The sequence below is a fragment of the Hyperolius riggenbachi genome, chromosome 3 (genome assembly GCF_040937935.1).
Source record: "Hyperolius riggenbachi isolate aHypRig1 chromosome 3, aHypRig1.pri, whole genome shotgun sequence".
NCBI classification, from domain to species: domain Eukaryota; kingdom Metazoa; phylum Chordata; class Amphibia; order Anura; family Hyperoliidae; genus Hyperolius; species Hyperolius riggenbachi.
The window spans coordinates 335265231-335292195 of record NC_090648.1 but is presented as its reverse complement, the minus strand read 5'-3'; the positions used below and the strand labels follow the sequence as shown (position 1 = coordinate 335292195).

General features: G+C 45.6%; 1 protein-coding gene across 1 annotated transcript in view; it reads left to right on the top strand.

The window, feature by feature from the left end:
* The window catches only part of LOC137562326 (dynein axonemal heavy chain 3-like), a 1996682-nt gene that overhangs the window by 1385870 nt on the left and 583847 nt on the right, over positions 1-26965 (top strand). The window lies entirely within an intron of this gene.

The window sequence follows — 26965 nt, the reverse complement described above, 5'->3', positions numbered from 1 at the left end:
GAGACTGGCATGTGGTAACAGGGTCAGGTCTCTCGCTGGTAAATGATGGATATCTTGTGAAACAAAAGGATTGGCGGCAGCAGCAGCAGTCAATGGGCGCCACACTAATGAGCCCAGTTCTCCGGAGTTCTTCCACAATGAGAACATTTCTCCAAGATGGGCAATTCAAATTTAGGTCACAATGAGGCTTATTTATTTTTCCTAAATGTGACTGTTGGGCTCCCAGATCTCTGACCATTTAGGCAGCTCACTCATTAAAGCCCCAGTTCAGGCTTGTGCTTTTAATTCCATATGTACATTGTGTGCACCACACAGAGGCATGTCATGAGGCAGAGAACATGCCTCTGTGTTCCATCTGCCCTGCCACGAACCGCCTTGGGTTCTCTTTAAGCTTGGTACACACCTCCAATTTTGATTGGCCAGTGATTGGTCCAATTGGTTCAATACACCATGTAGTATAAGGGCCAAAAGATTTTAAATACTATGAACAGATTGCGTAGATAAGCTCTTTTACTACATGGAGGTGGTGCAATTGGTCAGTAAGTGGTTAGTCTTTGAAGACGATGGGTTGGAAGCAGCAAATGGTCACGTATAATGATCTGAGCAACTTTAACAAGGACCTAATGTTGATGTCACATGACATCCTTGTATGCACACTCGCGGGACGTCCCACGGCTTTATCGTGCTGGCCAGGCGTCAAATTTAAGCACCATTGCTATAAAAGCACAAGGGGGAAGGAGAGGCACCTAAGAGTATAATAAAACAGTGTTAAAAGCAAATAAAATAAGAAAAAATTAGACGGCTTACCTCAATGAAGACAAATGTATGTCATAAATTTTAATATGCACTGGCAACATGTTTTGCGGGTCTATGCCCACTTCCGCAGGCCAAATAAAGTGCACTGGCAATGTGTTTCACGCGTCTATGCCCACTTCCTTAGGCCCAAAAAAGTGCCGAAAGTGTACTGTGAGCATAATTGAGGCGGGGGTCGGTTAGGTGTTGGGTGGGGTTAAGGTTAGGCATGAAGAGTAGAGATGGCTCGAACCTCCGATTTTCGGTTCACGAACCTCGAACGCAAACTTTCACAAAAGTGATGGAAAAGATGTTTCAAGGGGTCTAACACCTGAGTTTTTGCATGGCGAAGTGGGATACACACCAAAAGTCCCCGGGAAAAATCTGGATTTGACGCACAACAGCGTTTTAAGAGCAGAAATCACATTTCATAATTAGAGGCCTAAAGTGCTTTAAAACATCTTGCATGTGTATACATCAATCAGGTAGTGTAATTAGTGTACTGCTTCACGCAGTGATTGGTATTACAAATGTGCAGCTGTCACACACACAGGTAGTCACTGAATGTGCTGGGCCTGGCAGTGGCACAGTAGCAATTACCAAGGGGCCAAGGGCCAGCTGGGACTGACTGACGGGGCTGAATATGCAACACAAGTGTCTGTGGGACACACACACACACACACACACACAAATAGATCACAAGAACAACATTAGCTCTCAAAAGAGCTGTTGAGGGGTGCTTTTTAGCAATAAGTATAAGCAAAGAGCAAGCTAACAAGCCTAACAACTAAGCTTTCCCTAATGTCTACAGCAGGTTCTCTCCCTTCTTAGTTGTGTGTGTGAGAGACGGAGTTAAGGTTAGGTGTAGGGGTATTTTTAAGGGTTAGGCATGTGGGGGGAGGGGTTAACATTAGGTCTGGGGGGGTGTTTTTAAGAGTTAGGCATTGGTAAGGGACGGTTCTTTGCGAGAATAGTGTTAGGTTAAATTGTAGTAAAATAGTATTATTTACCGATATTTTACACTTGTAAAACGTAGAATATCTGTAAATTTTACTGATATTCTTCTAGCTGAAATCGTGCACCCAAATTTCCCCATGTGCGTTTTTCGTGGATGCCCTAAATTCACCAGATCTTTATCCGATCGAGGATCTGTGCCGGAGGTTAGACAAACAATTCTATCCATGGAGGTTCCACTTGATTCCTTGCAGGACATAAGGTTGTGTAGCAAATGCCTTGGTGCCGGACACCACAGGAGAACTTCAGTGCCTGGAGGTTCAAACCAAGGGGAACCTACACAATATTAGGGCTCTTGCACACTACACATGATTTCAATTTTTAGTGCGTTACAAGAGAGTGCCTAGGCACATCCAGTAAAAAACACCAACTTTTTAAACATCCATAAAAACAGTAGGGGTGTTCCTTATGAAGAACCACTAGTGTGGGTGCGAAACAGCTGCCAACCTTTTAACATGCTGTTCCCTTTCTCTCCCTTGTGGTCTGTACCATTTGTATCTACTGTTTTTATGGATGTTTAAAGAGAACCAGAGACGAAGCACTCTCGTGTATTTTATTACATGTATCAGTGGGAACATGACAGTAAACACCTACCCTGCTTTTAGTTTTATTCTTCTCAGTCTAATCTATCTGTTATCAACTGTGATAAGAATCCACCGACTGATTCAGTCTAGGTTTGACCTGGAATCATTATAGCTGAGTCAGTCTTCTGTGGAGTCTTTTCAAGCCCAAGCCTGCCCCCTCCTGGCTCAGATTTCCTACTCAGAGCTGTTGACATGGGAGGGGCTGCTGCTGCCGACATGGGAGGGGCTGCAGCTGCCGAGAAAGAAGCTCTGAAACAGACAAGTGTATCTGTGTGCACTGTGCAGCCAGTCATTATCTACTGTATGCAGTTTCATTTCTATGAGAGACACTTCCTACAGGCAGCCACACAGCATACCAGAATAATAAAGTTGAAAGCAGACAGATGAAAGGCTGCAGCAGCCCTGCTTGTCTATAGTCTCATAGAGGCTAGACAGCACATCCAGAACAGCTTATAACCTGGAAGCAGAAGGGATATGAGCCGGCGGCCATATTGGATATTTCCTGGAGCAATCTTAGTGATGCTCAAATACCCCTTTTTAAAATTCGAGTTTGGTCGAATTCGAATAGTAAATTATTCGAGGTCAGTCGAATATTCGAGTCGAATAATTTTTACTATTCGATTCGACCTCGGACTTCGAGCTCACTATTCGAGTCGGTATTCGAGCTCACTATTCGAGCTGACTATTCGAATTGGCCTTAAATAGCTTCCAACACTTGTTTTGAGGGTGAATGATGCAAGAAACATCTTTTTTTCCAAGTAACAACAGCAAGTGATTATGTGGGGATGTTCCTTTAAAAAAAAATGTGGAAAGAGAAGTTGTGTCCTTAATTTTGTTCAGTAGTGTTACTGTATATACTTGTTCTTCTTCTTCTTTATCTTTCTTCTTCTTCTTCTAGATCTTCTTCTTCTATATCTTCTTCTTCTTCTTCATCTTCTTCTTCTTCTTCTTCATCATCTTCTTCTTCTTCTTCTTCTTCATCATCTTCTTCTTCTTCTTCATCATCTTCTTCTTCTTCTTCATCATCTTCTTCTTCTTCTTCTTCATCATCTTCTTCTTCATCTTCTTCATCTTCATCTTCATCTTCATCTTCTTCTTCTTCTTCATCTTCATCTTCTTCTTCTTCATCTTCTTCTTCTTCATCTTCTTCTTCTTCTTCTTCTTCTTCTTCTTCATCTTCTTCTTCTTCTTCTTCATCTTCTTCTTCTTCTTCTTCATCTTCTTCTTCTTCATCTTCTTCTTCTTCATCTTCTTCATCTTCTTCTTCTTTTTCATCTTCTTCTTCATCATCTTCTTCATCTTCTTCTTCATCTTCTTCTTCTTCATCTTCTTCATCTTCTTCTTCTTTATCTTCTTCTTCTTTTTCATCTTCTTCTTCATCATCTTCACGTATTTCTCTTTTCAATTTTTTTTAAAGAAATGCAGCTATTTTTGAGCGTAACAAATAGCTGGTGGGCGCACGCATGTTGGAAGCGCCATTGTATGTGCTCCCTGGCAGTGGAAACACAAAGACAGCAGGAGGTAAATTCAGCAGCAGGAGGAGGAGGATGAGTGTGTGGCAGCAGGCAGTCAATGAGGCAGGCAGCTCGCCGTGACATAATAGCCCTGGTACCTAGCGGTGATACCAGGGCTGTAAATAAACACAACAGGAGGTCCCAGACAGCGGTCGTGCAGCCCACATTGTGTCCAATACACAACTGGGACAACACAGTTTTCAACCCGGGCACCTCAGAAAAATTAAACCTTTTTTTTTTTTTTTAATGGTTTGTTTGGTTTTGGTTTTGCAACCAATATAGCTATTGTTTGACGTAATAGCTGGTGGCAGAGTGGCAGCAGAAGGTAATTCTGTGTACCCTGGCAGTGGGAAACACAGACAGACAGCAACAGCAGCAGGAGGAATGGAGGAGTAATGTGAGCAGCTATTGTTTGACGTAATAGCTGGTGGCAGAGTGGCAGCAGAAGGTAAATCATCTGTGTAGTGTACCCTGGCAGTGGGAAACACAGACAGACAGCAGCAGCAGCAGCAGGAGGAGGTGTGGAGGAGCAGTGTGAGTGTGGCAGCAGGTAGGCAGCGTGACATAATAGCCCTGGTACCTAGCGGTGATACCAGGTCTGTAAATAAACACAACAGGAGGTCCCAGACAGGGGTCGTGCAGCCCACATTGTGTCCAATACACAACTGGGACAACACAGTTTTCAACCCGGGCACCTCAGAAAAATTAAACCTTTTTTTTTTTTTTAATGGTTTGTTTGGTTTTGGTTTTGCAACCAATATAGCTATTGTTTGACGTAATAGCTGGTGGCAGAGTGGCAGCAGAAGGTAATTCTGTGTACCCTGGCAGTGGGAAACACAGACAGACAGCAACAGCAGCAGGAGGAATGGAGGAGTAATGTGAGCAGCTATTGTTTGACGTAATAGCTGGTGGCAGAGTGGCAGCAGAAGGTAAATCATCTGTGTAGTGTACCCTGGCAGTGGGAAACACAGACAGACAGCAGCAGCAGCAGCAGGAGGAGGTGTGGAGGAGCAGTGTGAGTGTGGCAGCAGGTAGGCAGCGTGACATAATAGCCCTGGTACCTAGCGGTGATACCAGGGCTGTAAATAAACACAACAGGAGGTCCCAGACAGCGGTCGTGCAGCCCACATTGTGTCCAATACACAACTGGGACAACACAGTTTTCAACCCGGGCACCTCAGAAAAATTAAACCTTTTTTTTTTTTAATGGTTTGTTTGGTTTTGGTTTTGCAACCAATATAGCTATTGTTTGACGTAATAGCTGGTGGCAGAGTGGCAGCAGAAGGTAATTCTGTGTACCCTGGCAGTGGGAAACACAGACAGACAGCAACAGCAGCAGGAGGAATGGAGGAGTAATGTGAGCAGCTATTGTTTGACGTAATAGCTGGTGGCAGAGTGGCAGCAGAAGGTAAATCATCTGTGTAGTGTACCCTGGCAGTGGGAAACACAGACAGACAGCAGCAGCAGCAGCAGGAGGAGGTATGGAGGAGTAGTGTGAGTGTGGCAGCAGGTAGGCAGCGTGACATAATAGCCCTGGTACCTAGCGGTGATACCAGGGCTGTAAATAAACACAACAGGAGGTCCCAGACAGCGGTCGTGCAGCCCACATTGTGTCCAATACACAACTGGGACAACACAGTTTTCAACCCGGGCACCTCAGAAAAATTAAACCTTTTTTTTTTTTTAATGGTTTGTTTGGTTTTGGTTTTGCAACCAATATAGCTATTGTTTGACGTAATAGCTGGTGGTAGAGTGGCAGCAGAAGAAGGTAATTCTGTGTACCCTGGCAGTGGGAAGCACAGACAGACAGCAGCAGCAGGAGGAGGAATGGAGGAGTAGGCGAGCAGCTATTGTTTGACGTAATAGCTGGTGGCAGAGTGGCAGCAGAAGGTAAATCATCTGTGTACCCTGGCAGTGGGAAACACAGACAGACAGCAGCAGCAGCAGCAGGAGGAGGTATGGAGGAGCAGTGTGAGTGTGGCAGCAGGTAGGCAGCGTGACATAATAGCCCTGGTACCTAGCGGTGATACCAGGGCTGTAAATAAACACAACAGGAGGTCCCAGACAGCGGTCGTGCAGCCCACATTGTGTCCAATACACAACTGGGACAACACAGTTTTCAACCCGGGCACCTCAGAAAAATTAAACCTTTTTTTTTTTTTAATGGTTTTTTGGTTTTTGGTTTTACAACCAATATAGCTATTGTTTGACGTAATAGCTGGTGGCAGAGTGGCAGCAGAAGAAGGTAATTCTGTGTACCCTGGCAGTGGGAAACACAGACAGACAGCAGAAGGGCAGTACACAGCAGCCCACTGTAGGTGTAAAATGTGTGGCTGCAGGCGACGTAATAGTCAAAGTGAACCAGGCTGGCTTAGTGAGCAGGAGCCAGGAGGTGGTAAAGGGTGGTAAGGCACATTAACGATGGTTCCGGCAGCCAGTTCATGTCCCCCTCTCGCCGACAACAGGGGCCAGGAACTCGCCTTCCACCCACGCCTGGTTCATCTTGAGAAACGTCAGTCTGTCCACAGACTTGTGAGACAGACGTGAGCGTTTCTCGGTGACCACGCCACCAGCTGCACTGAAGCAGCGCTCGGACAGCACGCTGGAAGGGGGGCAGGACAGCACTTCCAGGGCGTACTGCGCCAGCTCGCTCCAGATCTCCATGCGCTTGACCCAATACTCCATGGGATCAACAGGGGCATCGCTGTCAAGCCCGCTGTACGACCCCATGTAGTCAGCCACCATGCGGGTCAGGCGCTGGCTGTGACCGGAGGAGGATGCTGCTGCATGCATCTCCTCTCTAGTCACTGCTGCCGGAGCCTCTACAGTCCTGTAGAGCTCGTGGCTGAGAGACAGCAGGTCTGTGGGGCGCTTGCTGCTGCTGGATGCAGGCACCTGCTGCTGCCTCTGTGCTGGCTGCTGGACAGTGGGGGTGGAAGGCTGGGGGAAGGCTTCCTCCAAGCGCTCAACAAGGGCCTGCTGCAAGCTCCTTATTTGTTGCGCTGGGTCTCCTCCTGCAGGCGGCAGGAACTGGCTCAACTTCCCCTTGAGGCGTGGGTCCAACATCATGCTGATCCAGATGTCCTCCCTCTGCTTCATCTGGATCACCCTGGGGTCCCTGCGCAGGCACGTCAGCATGTGCGCTGCCATTGGGAAGAGGCGGGCCACGTCTGCTGGCACATCGACGTCAGTGCTGTCCTCATCCTCCTCCTCTGCCGCCTCATCCTCTCTCCACCCCCGCACCAACTCAGCTGCGCTGTGCTGATCCCCCTCATCAGCAGCCAGGTCAGGGACCTCCACCAAGTCCTCCTCCTCCTCCCCCTCAGAGGTGGACTGCGCAGCTGGTTGCCGCTCCTGCTGGTCCAAGGCTGCCGCTCCCTGTTCCAGCAAAGCATCGAGGGCCCTGTTCAGCAGAGAAACCAGGGGCACCCACTCGCAGACCATAGCATGGTCCCTGCTCACCATGTTTGTGGCCTGCAGGAAGGGAGCCAGCACAAAGCACACCTGCTGCATGTGCCTCCAGTCATCATCGGGGACGATGGACGGGATGTTGCTGGTCTTGTCCCTTCTCTGAGCTGCGGAAACAGTGGCCAGGGCAAGGTACTGTTTGACAGCGTGCCTCTGTTCAACCAGACGCTCCAACATCGCCAGGGTGGAGTTCCAGCGAGTCGGAACGTCAAGGATCAGCCGATGGCGTGGCAGATCCAGCTCCTTTTGCACGTCTTCCAGGCTCGCACAGGCTGCAGCCGAGCGCCGGAAGTGACGCACAACATTCCTTGCCGTTTCCAGCAGTTCGCCCATCCCCTGGTAGGTGCGCAGGAACTTCTGCACCACCAGGTTCAGCACGTGGGCAAGACAGGGGATGTGGGTCAGGTTTCCCCTGTCTATTGCGGCAACCAGATTGGCCCCATTGTCGGCCACCACCTCTCCGACTCTGAGGCCTCTGGGGGTCAGCCAAATCCTCTCCTGCTCCTGGAGTTTGGCCAACACATGGGTTGCCGTCAGCTTGGTCTTCCCAAGGCTGACCAAGTGCAGCAGCGCTTGGCAGTGGCGGGCCTTCACGCTGCTGCTGAGGCGGGGGGTTTGGCCAGGTGTGCCGGAGGATGGCAGAGGATCGGAGGAACCTGCTGCAGTTCCCCTGACCCTGCGGGGTGGCACCACCCACTGTGTTGCTGCTGCTGCTGTGCCCGCTGCTGCTCTCCCATCCTCACCCCCTTCCACCAAGCTGACCCAGTGGACAGTGAAGGACAGGTAGCGGCCTGTCCCGAAGCGGCTGCTCCAGGAGTCCATGGTGACGTGGACCCTTTCACCAACCGCGTGCTCCAGCCCTCGCTCCACATTGGCCATCACAAAGCGGTGCAGTGCAGGAATGGCCTTGCGGGAGAAAAAGTGTCTGCTGGGGAGCTGCCAGTCTGGGGCTGCGCAAGCAAGCAGCGCACGAATGTCGCTCCCCTCCTGCACGAGCGTGTATGGCAGGAGTTGGGAGCACATGGCCCGTGCCAGCAAGCCGTTCAGCTGCCGCACGCGACGGCTGCTGGGAGGCAGAGCCCTAACCACCCCCTGGAAGGACTCGCTCAAAAGGCTCTGGCGTGGCCTTTTGCTGGCACGGGAATCAGCAGACACAGCGGAGGAGGCCACTGAGGACTGGCTGCCAGAACAGGCCTCAGTGTCGGCGGCAGGAGTTGCAGAGGGGGGAGGAGCAGTGCGTTTCCGCACTCCTGCTGGTGCTGCTGGAGGAGCAGGAGGGCGGGTGGCTGCTGTTGCTGCTGCTGCTGAAGGCTGTGCAGTGATGGGTGTGGTGCCACTGCCAGCACCAGATGCCTTCAGCCTCTGGAACTCCTGATGCTGGTGGAAATGTTTCGCAGCAAGGTGGTTGATGAGCGAGCTGGTGCAGAACTTTAAGGGGTCTGCACCTCTGCTCAACTTCCGCTGACAGTGGTTGCAAGTGGCGTACTTGCTGTACACTGTGGGCATGGTGAAAAAGCGCCAGATTGGAGACAGAAACATCCCCCTACGGCATGGAAGCGCTGCTGCCTGTCTCCCTGTGGTGGTTGGGGGTGGGGCTTGGGGGGCTTGGGTGCGGCTGGTGGTGGTACTGGCAGATGCTGCTGCTGCTGCTGCTGAGCCTGAGACACCAGCAGGCTGTGGGACCTGCCTACTGCTGCTGCCAATGCTTGCAATGATGCGCCTCCTTGCAAGGCCCACAAGAGCATCCTCCTCCTCCTCCTCAGAGCTGCTGAGGACGACATCCCCTGGAGGTGGTGGCACCCAGTCTCTGTCTGTCACCGGGTCATCAACATCCTCCCCCTCCTGAAACATGTCCTGCTGGGATGAGGACCCCCCAAACTCCTCTCCTGATGCATGGATGGGCTGCTTGACTGTCGCCACAGTCTTGCTGTCCAATCCCTCATCCCCCAAAGTGCCCATCAGCATCTCCTCCTCAAGATCGCCAACAACAGCAGACAATTTACTCATGATGCCTGGGGTCAAAAGACTGCTGAATGACAGGTCGGCGAGTGACGGTGAACTGGCCTCCTCCCCAGACCCTGCTGGGCGGCTGCTGCGAACAGGGGTGGTGGTGGTGGTGGTGGTGAGGGTGGAGGCCTCAGATGCAGAGCTGATGGCGGGCTGCTCATCCTCCGTCATGAGTTGCACCACAGTGTCTGCATGCTTTTCCTCAATGGGACGTTTCCGACCCGGCTGGAGGAAAATGGGAGCAGGTGCTACACGCTGCTGCTGCTGTGTCTCTGCAGCGTGAGTTGCAGATGCTCCTGCTGGGCGGCGCCCAAGGCGTCCACGGCCAGTGGCTATGGGAGGAATGTTAGCCACTGACGCTGCTGCTGCTGCTGCGGAACTGTGCATGGTGGCGCGCCCGCGGCCGCGGCTTGCCACAATGCTGCTCCCTCTCCTCCTGATTCCCTTGCTGCCCTTCCCCTTGCCCAAACCGCGCTGGCTGCCACTTCCAGACATCTTCAATGTTTTGGGCGTATAGACAAAAGTTTTTTAAAAGGGCGGGTGAAAAGTGGGGTACTTTAATGGAGTGGGTTGGTTGGTGAGGTGACTGAGTGAGTGTCCCCTAGTACAGTAAGTAAGTAGTAACAGTCAGGAAGTACAACTAGCAGTTACAATAATCAGTAGTAATCACAAGTAAATTTAGTGTGTGTACACTCAGACAGTGAGTGCACGCACGCAGGAGCTAGTAGCCTATGAACACAGTGACTGAGTGTCCTAGACTCCTAGTACAGTAAGAGTAAGTAGTAACAGTAAGTAGAACTAACTAATTACAATAATCAATCAGCGATCAGAAGGAAATGGAGTGTGGGTGTGTGTACACTCAGACAGTGAGTGCACGCACGCAGGAGCTAGTAGCCTATGAACACAGTGACTGAGTGTCCTAGACTCCTAGTACAGTAAGAGTAAGTAGTAACAGTAAGTAGAACTAACTAATTACAATAATCAATCAGCGATCAGAAGGAAATGGAGTGTGGGTGTGTGTACACTCAGACAGTAAGTGCACGCACGCAGGAGCTAGAAGCCTATGAACACAGTGACTGAGTGTCCTAGACTCCTAGTACAGTAAGAGTAAGTAGTAACAGTAAGTAGAACTAACTAATTACAATAATCAATCAGCGATCAGAAGGAAATAGAGTGTGGGTGGTGTGTGTACACTCAGACAGTGAGTGACCGCACGCAGGAGCTAGTAGCCTATGGACAGTGACTGAGTGTCCTAGACTCCTAGTACAGTAAGAGTAAGTAGTAACAGTAAGTACAACTAACTAATTACGATAATCAATCAGCGATCAGAAGGAAATGGAGTGTGGGTGTGTGTACACTCAGACAGTGAGTGCACGCACGCAGGAGCTAGTAGCCTATGAACACAGTGACTGAGTGTCCTAGACTCCTAGTACAGTAAGAGTAAGTAGTAACAGTAAGTAGAACTAACTAATTACGATAATCTATCAGCGATCAGAAGGAAATGGAGTGTGGGTGTGTGTACACTCAGACAGTGAGTGCACGCACACAGGAGCTAGTAGCCTATGAACACAGTGACTGAGTGTCCTAGACTCCTAGTACAGTAAGAGTAAGTAGTAACAGTAAGTAGAACTAACTAATTACGATAATCAATCAGCGATCAGAAGGAAATGGAGTGTGGGTGTGTGTACACTCAGACAGTGAGTGCACGCACGCAGGAGCTAGTAGCCTATGGACAGTGACTGAGTGTCCTAGACTCCTAGTACAGTAAGAGTAAGTAGTAACAGTAAGTACAACTAACTAATTACGATAATCAATCAGCGATCAGAAGGAAATGGAGTGTGGGTGTGTGTACACTCAGACAGTGAGTGACCGCACGCAGGAGCTAGTAGCCTATGAACACAGTGACTGAGTGTCCTAGACTCCTAGTACAGTAAGAGTAAGTAGTAACAGTAAGTAGAACTAACTAATTACGATAATCAATCAGCGATCAGAAGGAAATGGAGTGTGGGTGTGTGTACACTCAGACAGTGAGTGCACGCACGCAGGAGCTAGTAGCCTATGGACAGTGACTGAGTGTCCTAGACTCCTAGTACAGTAAGAGTAAGTAGTAACAGTAAGTACAACTAACTAATTACGATAATCAATCAGCGATCAGAAGGAAATAGAGTGTGTGTTGTGTGTGTACACTCAGACAGTGAGTGCAGTGCGCACACGCAGGAGCTAGTAGCCTATATGAACAGTGACAGTGAGTGTCCCTACGGGTACAGTAAGAGTAAGTAGTAAGTAAGTACAACTAACTAACAGTAATCTATCAGTAATCAGAAGGAAATAGAGTGTGTGTACACACAGACAGTGAGTGAGTGCACACACGCAGGAGCTAGCTAGTAGCCTATAAACAGTGACAGTCAGTGAGTGTCCTACTCCTAGTACAGTATAACTACAATACTATTAGTAAAGGACAGCAGAAATACTGGTATAGATGAGAGAAATAAACAGAGGACAGCTGCCCACAGAGGCAAGGCCCCCCTGAGGCCTAAACCTGTAAGCTTGCAGCAGCTGCCTGTCTCTAATGTAACACACAAGCTACTAACTAAAATACAATGTCTATCTAACTAACAACAATATAGGTGTATATGGCAGGTGTAGGTGAGCAAAAACGCTAGGTAAATGATCACAATAGAGCACTTGCTAAGCCAAAGCACAAAGGAGCAACTCTCTCTCTGTACAAGTCTCAGGCAAGCATGGAGAAACGGAACATGGCGGCCGCTATTTATAGGGTAGGGGCTGGCCAGGGTCCCCCTCTGTGATTGGCTGCCGTCAGAGGGCCTGGGAGCCCTCTGATTGGCTCTAAGGACATCAATCTGGGCTATGACGCTATTCGAGCTCGGTACCGAGCTCGAATAGCGCCGGGTTGCTCGAATAGCTCGAATAGTGAATGGGCTATTCGAGTGTACTCGGATAGCCCATTCGAATAGCTCCAGCTATTCGGAGCTCGAATACCGAGCTCGAATAGCTGAAAAAGAGCTCGAATATTCGAGCTACTCGAATATTCGAGCTCTGCTGAGCACCACTTGGATGTGTGTGTATGTATGTGTGTATGTGCCACGATCACGCAAAAACGGCTTGACCGATTTGAACGAAACTTGGTACACAGATCCCTTACTACCTGGGATGATATGTTCTGGGGGTCTCGCGGCCCCCCTGCACACCTGGGCGGAGCTACAAACAGCAAATCAGATTCCACCCATTCAAGTCAATGGAAAAAGTGTAAAAGGCTGCCATTCTCACAGTAATCAAGCCAGAGTCCCCACACATGGCACAGTTGGTCACTTGGTGACCAAGGTTACAAATCCAGGAAAAGTGGGCGGAGCATAAAACAGCCAATCAAATTTCAGCCGTTCATTTTAAATTGGAAAATGTAAACTGCAGCCATTCTTAGACTGTTAATCGCAGGGTTCTCAAACTTGCCACACTTGGTCACTGGGTGAATGTGATTAAGATTCAAGAAAATGGGTGGAGCCTACAACAGCCAATCAAAATTCACCTATTGATTTTCAAGGGGAATATTTAAAATGCTGCTATTCTTACACTTGTAATGGCAGAGGCTTCAAACTTGCTACAGTCGGTCATTGCTGGGTGACTGGGGTTCAAATTCACTAAAGGGGCGGGGCCACAAACAGCCAATCAGATTTCCTTGGTGGATAAACTGCTTCCATTCACACATTTTTGATGCCAGGACCCTGACAGCTCACAAACTTGGTCATTGAGTGACTGCGTGTCAAGGTTACACAAAGTGGGCGGAGCCAAAACAACTTTTACTGGGAAAATATAAACTGCAGCCATTCTTACACCGTTAATGGCAGGGTTCTCAAACTTTGCAGTTGGTCACTGGGTGACAGATTAAGATTTTGGAAGGTGGCTGGAGCCTACAACCGCCAATAAAAATTCACCTTTTGATTTTCAAAGGAAATATTTCATCTGCTACAATTCTCTTATACTGGTAAAAGAAGATGCCTCAAACCTGGTACAGTTGGTCACTGGGTGACTAGGGTCCAAATTAAGGAATGGGGTGGAGCCACAAACAGCCAGATTTGTTTATTTTTCAATGGAAATATACAAAGTATTGATACCAAGGACCCCAAAGCTGATAAACTTGATAATTGAGTGACTGTATGTCAAGGTTAGAAAAAGTGGGCGGTGCCAACAACTTCATTTTTTACATTGCAGGGTTCCCAAACTTTACACAATTGGCCACTGGGTGACTGGGGTGAATATTCAGAAATGTGGGTGGAGCCTACAACAGCCAATCAAAATGTACCTATTGATTTTCAAGGGGAATATTCACATTGCTACCATTCTTACACTGTTAGTGGCAGAGGCCTCAAACCTGATACAGTCAGTCATTGGGTGACTGGGGTTCAAATTCACTAAAGGGGTGGAGCCATAAACAGCCAATCAGATTTGTTAGATTGAGTTCAGCCATTCTGGTATTGGCAGGGTTCTCAAATGTGACACAGGTGGCCACTGGGTGACTGGGACTAATAATCAGAAAAGTGGGTGGAGCCTACAACAGCCAATCAAAATTCACCTTTTGATTTTCAAGGGCAATATTTACATTGCTGCCATTCATGCACTCTTAATGGCAGAGGCCTAACATCTGCTACAGTCAGTCACTGGGAGACTGGGGTTTAAATTCTGAAGGGAGCGGGCCAAAAACAGCCAATCAGATTTGTTTAATTTCAATGGTAAAATGCAACTTATTGATGCCAAAGACCCCAAAGCTCATAAACTTGGTCATTAAGTGACTGTATGTCAAGATTAGAAAGTGGGCGGAGCCAAAAACAACTAACTTTTTACATGGGGAAATGTAAACTGCAGCTTTTCTTACACTGTTAATGGCAGGGTTCTCAAACTTCACACAGTTGGTCACTGGGTGACTAGGATTAATATTTCGGAAAAGTAGGTGGAGCCTACAAGAGCCAATCAAAATTCACCTATTGATTTTCAAGGGAAATATTGAAACTGCAGCCATTCTCACAATGTTAATAGCAGAGGCCTCAAACCTGCTATAGTCGGTCATTAAGTGTTTGGGGTTCAAATTCAGTAAAGGGGCGGAGCCAAAAACAGCCAGATTTCTTTGCTGGATAAACTGCTTCCATTAGCACAATTTTGATGCCAGGAACCCAAAAGCTCACAAACTTGGTCATTGAGTAGTGACTGTGTGTCAAGGTTACAAAAAGTGGGTGGAGTTAAAAACAGATTTTTCTGGGAAATTGTAAAGTGCAGCCCTTCTTCACTGTCAATGGCAGGGTTCTCAAACTTAGCATAGCTGGTTACTGGGTGACTGGGATTATTATTCAGAAAAGTGGGTGGAGCCTAAAAATGCCAATCAAAAATCACATTTCACTTTTCAAGGAGAATATTAAAATTGCTGCCATTCTTGCACTGTTAATGGCACAAGCCTCAAACCTGGTACAGTTGGTCATTGGGTCACTGAGGTTCAAATTCAGAAAAGGAGACAGAGCCTCAAACAGTGAATCAGATTTGTTTCATTTCATGGGAACATACAAATTATTGATGCCAAGGACCCCAAAACTCACAAACTTGGGCATTGAGTAGTGACTTTGTGTCCAGGTTACAAAAAGTGGGCGGAGCCAAAAACAAATTTCACTGGGTAAGTGTAAACTGCAGCCCTTCTTACACTGTTTATTTCAGGGTTCCCAATCTTTGCCCAGATGGTCACTGAGTGACTGAGATTAATATTTCAGGGAAGTGGGTGGAGCATATAATAGCCAATCAAAATTCACCTGTTGATTTTTAAGTGGAATATTTAAATTGCTGCCATTTTTACACTGTTAATAGCAGATGCCTCAAACCTGCTACAGTTGGTCATTGGGTGACTGGGGTTCAAATGCTGGAGAGGGGTGGAGCCACAAACAGCCTATCTGATTTGTTTAATTTCTATGGGAATATACAAATTATTGATGCCAAGGACCCCAAAGCTCACAAACTTGGTCATTGAGGGTTTGTGTGTTAGGGTTAGAAAGTGGGCGGAGCCAACACCAGTCAAATACATACCCGGGCAACGCCGGGTCATCAGTGAGTGGAGACAAATACAAATTTCACTGGGAAAATGTAAACTGCAGCCGTTCTGTTAATGGCAGGGTTTTTAAACTTTGCACAGTTGGTCACTGGGTGACTGAGATTAACATTCAGAAAAGTGGGTGGAACCTACAAAAGTGAATCAAACTTCACCTATTGCTTTTCAAGGGGAATATTTAATTGCTACCATTCTTGAACTGTTAATGGCAGAGGCCTCAAACCTGGTACAGTTTGTTATTGGGTGACTGGGGTTCAAATTCAGAAAAGGGGGTGGAGCCACACACAGGCAATCAGATTTGTTTCATTTCAATGCAGATTATTGATACCAAAGACCGCAAAGCTCACAAACTCGGTCAGTAAGTAATTGTGTGTTAGGGTTAGAAAAAGTAGGCGGAGCCAACACCAGCCAAATACATACCTGGGCAACGCCGGGCAATCAGCTAGTAATGGATAAAAAACACTCAAAAAGGCACACTAGAGTGGCGAAATTATCAGTTAGAGCATATATTCTTTACAAGCTATCAACTGATATGTTTATTTTGTGTGAATCGTTCATCTCTGGTTCCCTTTAAATACAGTTGATGTTTTTTACTGGATGTGCCTAGCCGCTCTCTCTTGGATCGCACTATTGTCTCTAATATTGGCACGGAGCACTCCAGTATACCAGTATGTATGGTCCTGTGCACCATTCTTTGTACTGAAGGATTTTGAGTTTGTTTTTTTAATACAATGTGATTTTTTATTCCGACTTAAGTGTAAACGAGGCCTTTGGTGCCCATACACGATACAATAAAAACGTTCGATTTTCCCATTTATTCGATCTAAATGATTGAATCGAATGAAAGTTGAAAATATCTTTTTTTCACACATGAAGTAAACAACGTTTCGCAGGTGAACCTAACTTGACAAAGGAGGTTCGCCTCTGAAACGTTGTTTACTTCATGTGTCTGTAAGTCTTTTAATAAATTGAAAGAGCATAATAATGGTGCCGGCCTATACTTTCTGGAAGATTTGAATGGGACTCAAGTGCTGTGAGCCCCACCAGCCAGGCACATTAAATAGGCTATCGACAGGACTGCTGCCATTCTACTATTGATGCTGGAAAAATCTTTATATTCGATCTAACGGTGTAATTGAACTAAATTATCTAATTGAAAAAAATAAAAAATTGTACCATGTATGGCCACCTTTAGGGCCCGTTTCCACTAGGAGCCGTGCGATTCGGCTACATAGCCGCATCGCACCGCAGGAGTGCTGAAACACATGCACAGCAATGGAAGGGTTTCCACTGCGTGCATGTTGTGCAGAGCGGTGCGGAGCGATCCGAGAATCTGCAGCATGCTGCCAAAATAGTAAGATGCCAGCCAGCCTCCCTACTCACTTGCACACTATTTTGTCACTTAGACTTTGCAACTGCTGTTCAGGAAATGCTGTTGAAAACAAAGAATACCCTGATAATCCCCCATGAGGAGATGGGCTGGCCAAAAACCTGTCGGTTCTGTCAGATTTTAACCGCCTACTTTTTTCGCGATAGTGGTCCTTTAATTAGAGATCTAGACACAGAGGGTGGTATTGCTTGCTTGGCAGTTGGAAAGAGATGTTATTTCCCACAATGCAACACAGTTCACAGACAGGAAACCGCCATGGTCATGACATCACACTGTAGTAGGGGGTTCACCACAATATCAGCCATACAGATGTCCCTAATGATCTATTCAAGAAAAGGTAAAGATTTCTCGTTGGAAAGGGGGTATCAGCTACTGATTGGGATGAAGTTTAGTCCTGGGTTAAAGTTCTTTTCTAGATCAATTCTCACTTATGTAGCTTTTAAAGGATACCCGAACTGAAATGTGACATAATGAGATATACATGTGTATGTACAGTGCCTAGCACACACATAACTATGCTGTGTTCCTTTTTTTTCTTTCTATGCCTGAAAGAGTTAAATATCTGGTAAGTAAGTGGCTGACTCAGTCCTGTCTCAGACAGGAAGTGACTACAGTGTGACCCTCACTGATGAGAAATTCCAACTATAAAACACTTTCCTAGCAGAAAATGGCTTCTGAGAGCAAGAAAGAGGTAAAAAAAGGGGAATTTATTATCTGTGAGGGTCACACTGAAGTCACTTCCTGTCTGAGTCAGGACTGAGTCAGCCACTTACATACCTGATATTTAACTCTTTCAGGCAGAGAAAGAAAAAAAGGAACACAGCATAGTTATTTGTGTGCTAGGTACTGTACATACACATGTCTATCTCATTATGTCACATTTCAGTTCGGGCATCCTTTAAGGTTCGTCTTCACAGGTCTTGCGGAGTCCAGGAATCAATGGATCAGATGGGGAGGGAGTGATCTATACAATATAAGGCTCCCTGCACACTGCAAATCCGTTTTCCGATTCCGATTCCGTTTCCGATTCCGTTTCCGATTCCGTTTCCGATTTTCCCTGAATACATTCAACAGAAAAACGGATCAAAAAACGCAGCATGCAGTTAAGATTAAAAATCTGAATCGGAATCGGATGTAAAAACAGATTAAAAAGCGGAATCGGAATCTGAAATGCATGCAGTGTGCAAGAGGCCTAAGGTGGATTCAACATTTTGGCTGTGTTCTGTGCAAAAGTGCAAAATGTTTCAGAAATTTGATCATATAAAGTATTAACTTGCAAGGGATATTGATTTGTTTATTTATGGGATTATTCTTTAAGAAACTAGGAAGATGTTTATTAATAATTCATCCAGTGTGGGAGATGCTGTTTACCCTAGACACAGCCATGCATTGAGGCTGGGAAAGGCTCCATCCGTCTCTCCTTCTCCTGGCAGCTGAAGGTCACGAGCTGTGTCACCGTCACACAGAGCAGTGAGCAGAGTAATGTCACATCAGATGGCTCTGCAGAGGACCGGGAGGAGTGACAATGATGGAGATCCATGAGTCTGGCGGAGGCGGGGTGAGGAGATGGCAGAGACCAATCAACGCTCCTCACTTGAGTCTTAGGGTGATGCTAAGAGATGCATAACCTGCCTGACTGCAGAGTAACACAAGAAGATCAGACTACGGGGTTGGATTTCACAAACACTCGCGTTAGGTTCTCCGTACATTTGCACTCAGATTCACAGTAGCCCCTAAGGATGCTCTCTCAGATTCCGTATCTCCGTGAATTCAGAAATTGGAAAGTAGAAATTGGAAATCGCAATTCCACGGAAAACCAATTTACCGCAACTCAGTAATTTTAGCCCAATCACAGAACGCGGAAGCACTGGACCAATCAGAGGATGCAGAATTTTTCTGCAAAAATCGGATCACTGCGGTTATTTTAGACCAATCACAATTGGCCTAAAATTTCCGATTTATGTTTTGTTTTTAATTTTTTGCATTCTCTGATGCAAAAAAAGGACTCCTCAGAAATTGGGAAATCGGAAAAACGGAAAATGGCATTGGCGGAAACCGGAATTTCCACAGATTTGGATCCTAATGATGCTTTACACTGTCCTCCGGTGTAGCCCGATCCAGCATTGATAGCCCCTGAAATGCGATGCGGGCTCCAGGAACCTAAGGGCCCGTTTCCACTACACGCAGATTTGATGCAGAATGGATGCAGAAAGACTGACTCCAATAAATGCCTATGGGGAAATCTGCATCAGAAAAATTGCGTTTAGTGGAAACAGGCCCATAGACATGCATTGGAGTCAGTTTTTCTGCATCCAATCTGCGTGTAGTGGAAACAGGCCCTTACAATCCTGAGAGACCCCTGTGCAGGCACACTTGCGGTTTACCTTCAGGCTCAGGCGTAAATAGCTGAGCCCGATCGGATCTGCTCTGCTGCGCAGGCGCCAACACCTTGCCCCTGCACAGTAAAGTGGGTCCGATCGTTTAACCACTTGAGGACAACAGTGTTAAACCCCCCCTAAAAACCAGACCATTTTTCATAAAAAGGGCCACTGCAGCTTTAAGGCCTGTGATCGGCTGTCATAGGCTTCAGCCTATGAGAGCGGATCAGCCCTGAGCCTCTGGAAGGGACAGCCGTGTCACACGGCTGTCCCCAGTACAGTGCTGCCTTAGATTGCAGCGCTGTACAGGGTTATTAGATGGCGGTTTTGCCGTCTAACAGTCTCCGAGCGCCGATGGCGGTCCTGGGGCTGCCGCCATTTCCATCGGAGTGACGCGGTTGCCAAGACTTTAAAATAACTTTTGCACTCGATAATAGAAAAAGTACCAAAAAAATAGATTAAAAAGTACCATCAAAATTATTTTCTTGCTTGCTGGTGGCTTAACCACTTTGGGCTCGATTCACAAAAGGGTGCTAACTCAGTTAGCATGCCCAAACCTTTTATTAATCGCACACAAAGTTTAGCGCTGCGTGGTGCGCGCAAGTGCAGTCAAAACGTTGCACCAGGTGCACCCAAAACGTTTCACCAGGTGCACCTGAAACGTCGCACCGTGCGACGTTTTTGGCGCACCCGATGCGACGGTTTCAGTTTCGCGCACACCGCACAATGCTAAACTTTGCATGTCCTTTATTCTTTAGCGCGCTAAACGTTGCGCATCCCAAAGGGCTTTAGGCGTGCTAAGGGGCTTTTAGTCGTGCTAACTAAGTTAGCACCCTTTTGTGAATCAAGCCCTCTATCTTCCTGAGATGAGTATCTGTGTCCCTGCAAAACACCACTACACGTTGCAGGGACGTAGATACTCATCCCTTGTTGCTGCGTACTCCCGCTCGCTCCCATGTGCGCTGCCACGTTCGTTTTCACCGCTGATCCTTGGTAGGGAGATTAATTAATGTAAACGCAGTTCCCCATTCATTAATCTAAGCCTCCGTGTCAATAAGATCCTGTGGCCATTGTAACTACGGTAGTAACACAACCACGCATTACTTCCTGTTCACTTACTTAGTACCCTAATAGGAAATAATGCATGAGGACATCTTGTGGTGAAATAGTAAAATTACATCTATTGTACATACATACATACGGTACTTTATTTTAATAAAAAGACCCACACTTACATTTAAAAAAAACAAAAAACAAATACTTACCTTAGGGACTGAACTTTTTTATATGTCAAGACTCAAGAGGGTATATCACTGTTATTTTTTAAATCATGGGCTTGTAATTAGTGATGGAGGCAAAACTGAAAAAATGCACCTTTATTTCCAAATAATAGTGCCATAGTGGGGAAATAATTTAAATGTTGCAATAACTGGGACAAATGGGCAAGTAAAATGTGTGGGTTTTATCCACAGTAGAACGTTTTATTTTAAAACTATAATGGCCGAAAACTGGGAAATAATTATTTTTTCCCCCCATTTTTTTCTTATTTTTTTTTCTTATTATTCCCATTAAAATGCATTTAGAATCAAATAATTCTTAGCAAAAAGTACCGCCAAAAGAAAGCCTAATTGGTGGTGAAATAAACAACCTGTAGATCATTTCAGTGATAAGTACTGATAAAGTTATTGGCAGATGAATGGACACAGTGTTGAAATGTGAAAATTGCTTTGGCTTTTAAGGGGAATAACCCTTGAATATGAAGTGGTTAAAATGCATTTTATTTATAATGTAAAAAATATAATCTAGGAGAAAACGTAAGAGAAAAAGAGAATTGGATCAGACCCGTAGTCTTTAACCGCTTCCCAACTGCCTAACGCGGAATGCCGGCGGGATAGCGGTTCTCTCATTCCTCCGCGACACATATATGCTTCATCTTGTGAGGAACAAGATTTGAAGGGAGCTTGCGTTCGCACAAGTGCTCGCTCCCATCAGTTTACACAGCAGGCCCCAGCGATCAGCCTGCCAGCCAATGATCAGTGCTGGCATGCTGTTTTTTTTAGGTACTTATGTATTTTTTATGCATCTTACACAGCGCTGTACAGATTGTAGTCTTGTCACTTAACTGGCCCTTTGAGGAGCTCACAATCTAATCCCTACAATAGTCATATGTCTATGTAGCAGCCAATTAACTTATCTGTATGTTTTTTTTTGACAAAATGTAGGTCTTTTTTGAGATATATATATATATATATATATATATATATATATATATATATATATATATATATATATATATATATATATATATATATATATATATATAAACTACAAATAGCAGAAGCAATCAAATACCTCCAAAAGAAAGCTCTATTTGTGAGAAGAAAATTAGGTAAAATTCATTTGGGTGCTAAGATGTATGACCAAGCAATAAACCGTTAAAGTTGTGAAGTGCCGAATTTGTAAAAAATGGCCTGGTCACTAGGGGGTACTAGGGGGTATAAACCTCTGGGGCTCAAGGGGTTAAAGGAAACCAGAGCTCCCGAAAAGCCAAAGTTTTACACATACCTGGGGCTTCCTCAAGCTCCATAAACTCGGATCACTCCTGCATAGACTGGCCCCAACTGACAGAAGTGAGGGGACCCGGTTCCCGAAGCTGCAGACAGAGGAGGATGGTGGCATGATGGGAGTGATCCTAGTTTATGGGGCTTGAGGAAGCCCCAGGTATGTATAAAACTTTTGCTTTTCGGGAGCTCTGGTACACTTTAAGAAGATTACACATGGATAAAACACGCAGGTCAGCGATAACTAGTAAGAAGGAGGTTAACAGCAACACAGCAATCGTGGTTGGGGTGTCTTGGCACCCTATGGAAAAAAATACAGGAGACAAAAAAGGGAGCCCGATAGTGCAGTATGTCAATAATAGGGGTGTGGAGAAATCAATTGATTGAAAGGGCTACTCACAAAGGAGGGTTGCAAGGGGCAACCGACCACAGGAATTAGGTGGAGACCATAAACCCGACTCCACTCGGGGTGGTCCTGGACGGACCTGGTTGCGGTCGCTCTCTTAAACGAAAAAGGATGGACAAAACATCAACCGTGGTAAAACAACGGGTGTTCTGTCACCACCCCTCGGACAAATATGTACGGGGGTATAACTATGCACAATAAGGGAAAGAGGCGCCCTGATTTGAATAATCGCTTTTAAAACCAGTTTAAAAATGAAAAAGAAAAATGAGGTATCTTACCTCAATGACGAAATCTCTGTAAACTTACAAAAGATTTTTATTTGAGCACAGGCAATGCGTTTCGCGGGTCTGAGCCCGCTTCCTCAGGCCAATACAGTGCCAAATGACAGAAATCATGTAGCATAGGGAGCCTCCCTAAGTCACTATGCTACATGATTTCTGTCATTTGGCACTGTATTGGCCTGAGGAAGTGGGCTCAGACTCGCGAAACGCATTGCCGGTGCTCAAATAAAAATCTTTTGTAAGTTTACAGAGATTTCGTCATTGAGGTAAGATACCTCATTTTTCTTTCACGTTTTTAAACTGGTTTTAAAAGCTTTTATTCAAATCAGGGTGCCTCTTTCCCTTATTGAGCAACACAGCAAGATCATCTCACACCGTGGAGCAGACTACAACAGAGTAGGATAGCTCTGCTGCGTATCAAATTGAACATGCGCATTAACTAAATTAACAGTGCCATCTTGAGGCCATTGAGTACACACAATCTAAGCATGAAAGCTGTTGCATGTACTGTATATATTCCAACACCTAGAGAAGCTATACAATTTAAAAGGCATGGAATTTCTAAGAAGAAGGTAAAATCTTGGAAATTGGGAAGATATTACAGGAAAGTAAATAAAAAAAACACTTTCCTATTTTTTTTAAATTAATTTTCTACCTAAAAAAACCCTTTCCCCCGCCTTAGAGAGCTCCATCGCTTGAAGGAGCTGAATGTTCCTGTTTACAGGAGGAATTTCTATAGGTAATTGTGTTCTGTCAGATACGATGGCATCCCCCCCCCCTTCCTCCACGTCTTGCGGAGCGTTCAGCGCATTCACTCTCTCTCTTTGCCGTGTTCCTTGCCATTGTTCAGCGCACACTTTGTAAATCGTACCATTATAAGTGGTGTGAAGAGACATTCTTAGCTGATGATGGAGCTGACGGCAGGCCGCCTCGCTCTGTACACGTCCCTGGAATGACAACACGTCTGTATTCATCCTCCGACTGAGAGCAGCTCCATTCTCTCAGCTTGTTGTGACACGATAAAAGTTCTAGAACATCATATTCTTCCTGTTTACAAGATGATACATATTAGAGATGGTGGCGACGATAAGAACACCCTTTGCCTGTGTGATTCTGCCTGTGTAGCCAGGTGTGGCGGAGGCTTGACGGCGGACAGGAAGTCCAAGCGCCTGCTGTGATCTGACCAAAGTGTTTCGGCTGCGCTGAGAAGCAGAACAATAGACCACAAATTGCAGCAAAAACTATGATGGAAACCATAAGTATGAATGAGGAAATACTTCTTGTCAATTAGTGCAAAATACAGTATATACAAGTGAGGATGATGTTATCCAGTCAGTCGTAACCGACTCTTGTTGATTCTATGGGTTTGCTCTCTTCATGCTGTCCGATCTTGTACTGTTTCCACCACTTGCCTTAAAGAGAATTTGTATTGTTAAAATCGCACAAAAGTAAACATACCAGTGCGTTAGGGGACATCTCCTATTGCCCTCTGTCACAATTTCGCCGCTCCCCGCCGCATTAAAAGTGGTTAAAAACAGTTTTAAAAAGTTTGTTTATAAACAAACAAAATGGCCACCAAAACAGGAAGTAGGTTGATGTACAGTATGTCCACACATAGAAAATACATCCATACACAAGCAGGCTGTATACACCCTTCCTTTTGAATCTCAAGAGATCATTTGTGTGTTTCTTTCCCCCTGCAGCTATCTTTCACTGAAGTGTCAGGCTGTTTCTTCCTGCAGAGTGCAGATAGCTCTGCCTGTATGTAATTCCTCAGTATGTGAAAGCCCAGCCAGCTCAGAGGAGGATTTATCCAGCTTGTAAAAGATAAGAGAGAAGAGAGAAGCTGCCCTAATCTAAATAATACACAGGCAGTGTGCAGAGAGGGGCCTGGAGGGGGGAGATGCATCACAGAACCACAACACCGAAGAACTTGGCAGCCTTCCAGACACAGGCTGACAAGTCTGACAAGAGAGAGATAAGTTGATTTATTACAGAGACTGTGATAGCAGAAAGTGCTGCAGTAAGCCAGAACACATTAGAATAGCTTTTGGAACTTGTAGGATGATAAAAAACAGGATGCAATTTTTGTTACGGAGTCTCTTTAACCCATTCAGGTTCCGTCGTTTTCACGTGAGAAATGTTCACCTCCCATTCATTAGCCTATAACTTTATCACTACTTATCACAATGCACTGATCTATATCTTGTTTTTTCCGCCACCAATTAGGCTTTCTTTGGGGGGTACATTTTGCTAAGAGCCACTTTACTGTAAATGCATTTTAACAGGAAGAATAAGAAAAAAATGGAAACATTCATTATTTCTCAGTTTTCAGCCATTAGGCTGCATTTCCACTTGTGCGGTGCGAATCGCCGCAGTAAAAATTCGCATGCGGATGCGAAATTCGCATGCGGGTCCATGCGAATTTTCATGCAAATTCGCACGCGAATTCGCATGGATGACGATGTATGCGAATTTAACCATGGCACTGCTGGTGTGCTTTTCCATTGTTTCTATGCGAATTCGCATGAAAATTCGCATGAAAATTCGCATACCCAAACCTCATGCGAATTTCCTATGAAATACATTGTATGCGATTCGCATAGCGGTATGCGGTATGCGAATTCTGATGGCTCTGCCATGCGAATTTTTTCTGCACAGAAAAACGCAAAGGAATCCTGACAAGTGGAAACAGTCCCATTCACTTGTATTGCTATGCGAATTTGCATGCGAAAAACGCATGCGAATTCGCGATAGTGGAAATGAGCCCTTATAGTTTTAAAATAATACATGCCTCCATAATTAAAACTCGCGTAGGGTATTTGTTCATATGTCCCGGTTATTACACCGTTAAAATTATGTCCCTATCACAATGTATGGCGACAATATTTTATTTGGAAATAAAGGTGCATTTTTTCCATTTTGCATCTATCACTATTTACAAGTTTAAAATAAAAAAATATAGAAATATTTCATCTTTACATTGATATATAAAAAGTTTAGACCCTTAGGTAAATATTTACATGTTTTTTTTTTATTTTTATTGTAATGTTTTTTTTTTTTATACTAAACATTTTATTTGGGTACTTTTGGGAGGGTGGGAGGTAAACTATAGATAGATTTATAATGTAAATGTGTGTTAATTCTTTTTTTTTTTTTTTTCAGGTGTAGTATTACTTTTTGGCCACAAGTTGGCGGCCATGAGTTTGTTTACATGACGTCACTCTAAGCGTAGCACGCGCTTAGAGTGACGCATCGGGAAGAAGACGGCCAATAAAAGCTCAGCTTCCGAGAGAAGCTGTCGCTTTTTCAGCGGGGGAGAGGAATCAATGATCGGGCTCCATAGCCCGATACATTGATTCCTTGGCTACCGAATCCGCGGCCAGGAGTGCGCGTGCACGCGCACGATCGGCCGCGGGGGCGCGCGGTAGCGCGCATGGTTCCTGGACGTAGAAACTACGTCCAGGAACCAAAATAGGTTAAAGAGGAACTCCAGTGAAAATAATGTAATAAAAAAGTGCTTAATTTTTACAATAATTATGTATAAATGAATTATTAGTCAGTGTTTGCTCATTGTAAAATCTTTCCTTGCCCTGATTTACATTCATACATTTATAACATGGTGACATTTTTACTGCTGGCAAGTGATGTCACTAGAAGGAGATGCTGCTTGCTTTTTTTTTTGGCAGTTGGAAACAGCTGTTATTTCCCACAATGCAACAAGGCTCCCACAGTGTGATCTCAGGACCTCAGAGCTGTGAGGCGCTGACGTCACACGTGGGAGGGGTTTCACCACAATATCAGCCATACAGAGCCACCTTATTATTCGTTTGTGAAAAGGAAAAGATTTCTCATGGGAAAGGGAGTATCAGCTACTGATTGGGATGAAGTTCAATTCTTGGTCACAGTTTCTCTTTAAGCTCAATCCTGTGTCGGCTTTGATGGGGTCTAGCCAACACGTTTTCTGGCAGGCTTGTCTCCTTTTGTCACTGATCAGTCCTAGCATTAGGTCATTCTCTAAGGAATTTGATCGCATCACGAGACCAAAATATGTGAGTCTGAGTCTGGTGATCTTGACTTCCAGTGACATGTCTGGTCGTATACGTTCCAATACTTATTTGTTTGGCATCCTTGTTGTCCATTAGCCCAGCCGTGCGGTTGCATGCAACCGTTGCGCCGGTCCCAAGCCCGGATAAATGGGGAGGGTTGGAGAAAGACCCAACAACCTACTTTGTCAAAAAAATTGCCAAGAAAATGTTATAGACAGGCTCTCAAATGTATCAGATATTGTACTGTATGGTAGGACCTCAAGCCAGAAAGTACCAAGCCAGCTACTGGGGATGAGCAAGTGATTTAATCATGGTATTGATGATGTGTCTGGGACCAATCCCATATACAAGTAAGCATTGGCAAGCCCCCACAGCAAAATCAACATAAGTAGAGAGCCACCAGCAGGTAAGCTGAGAAACT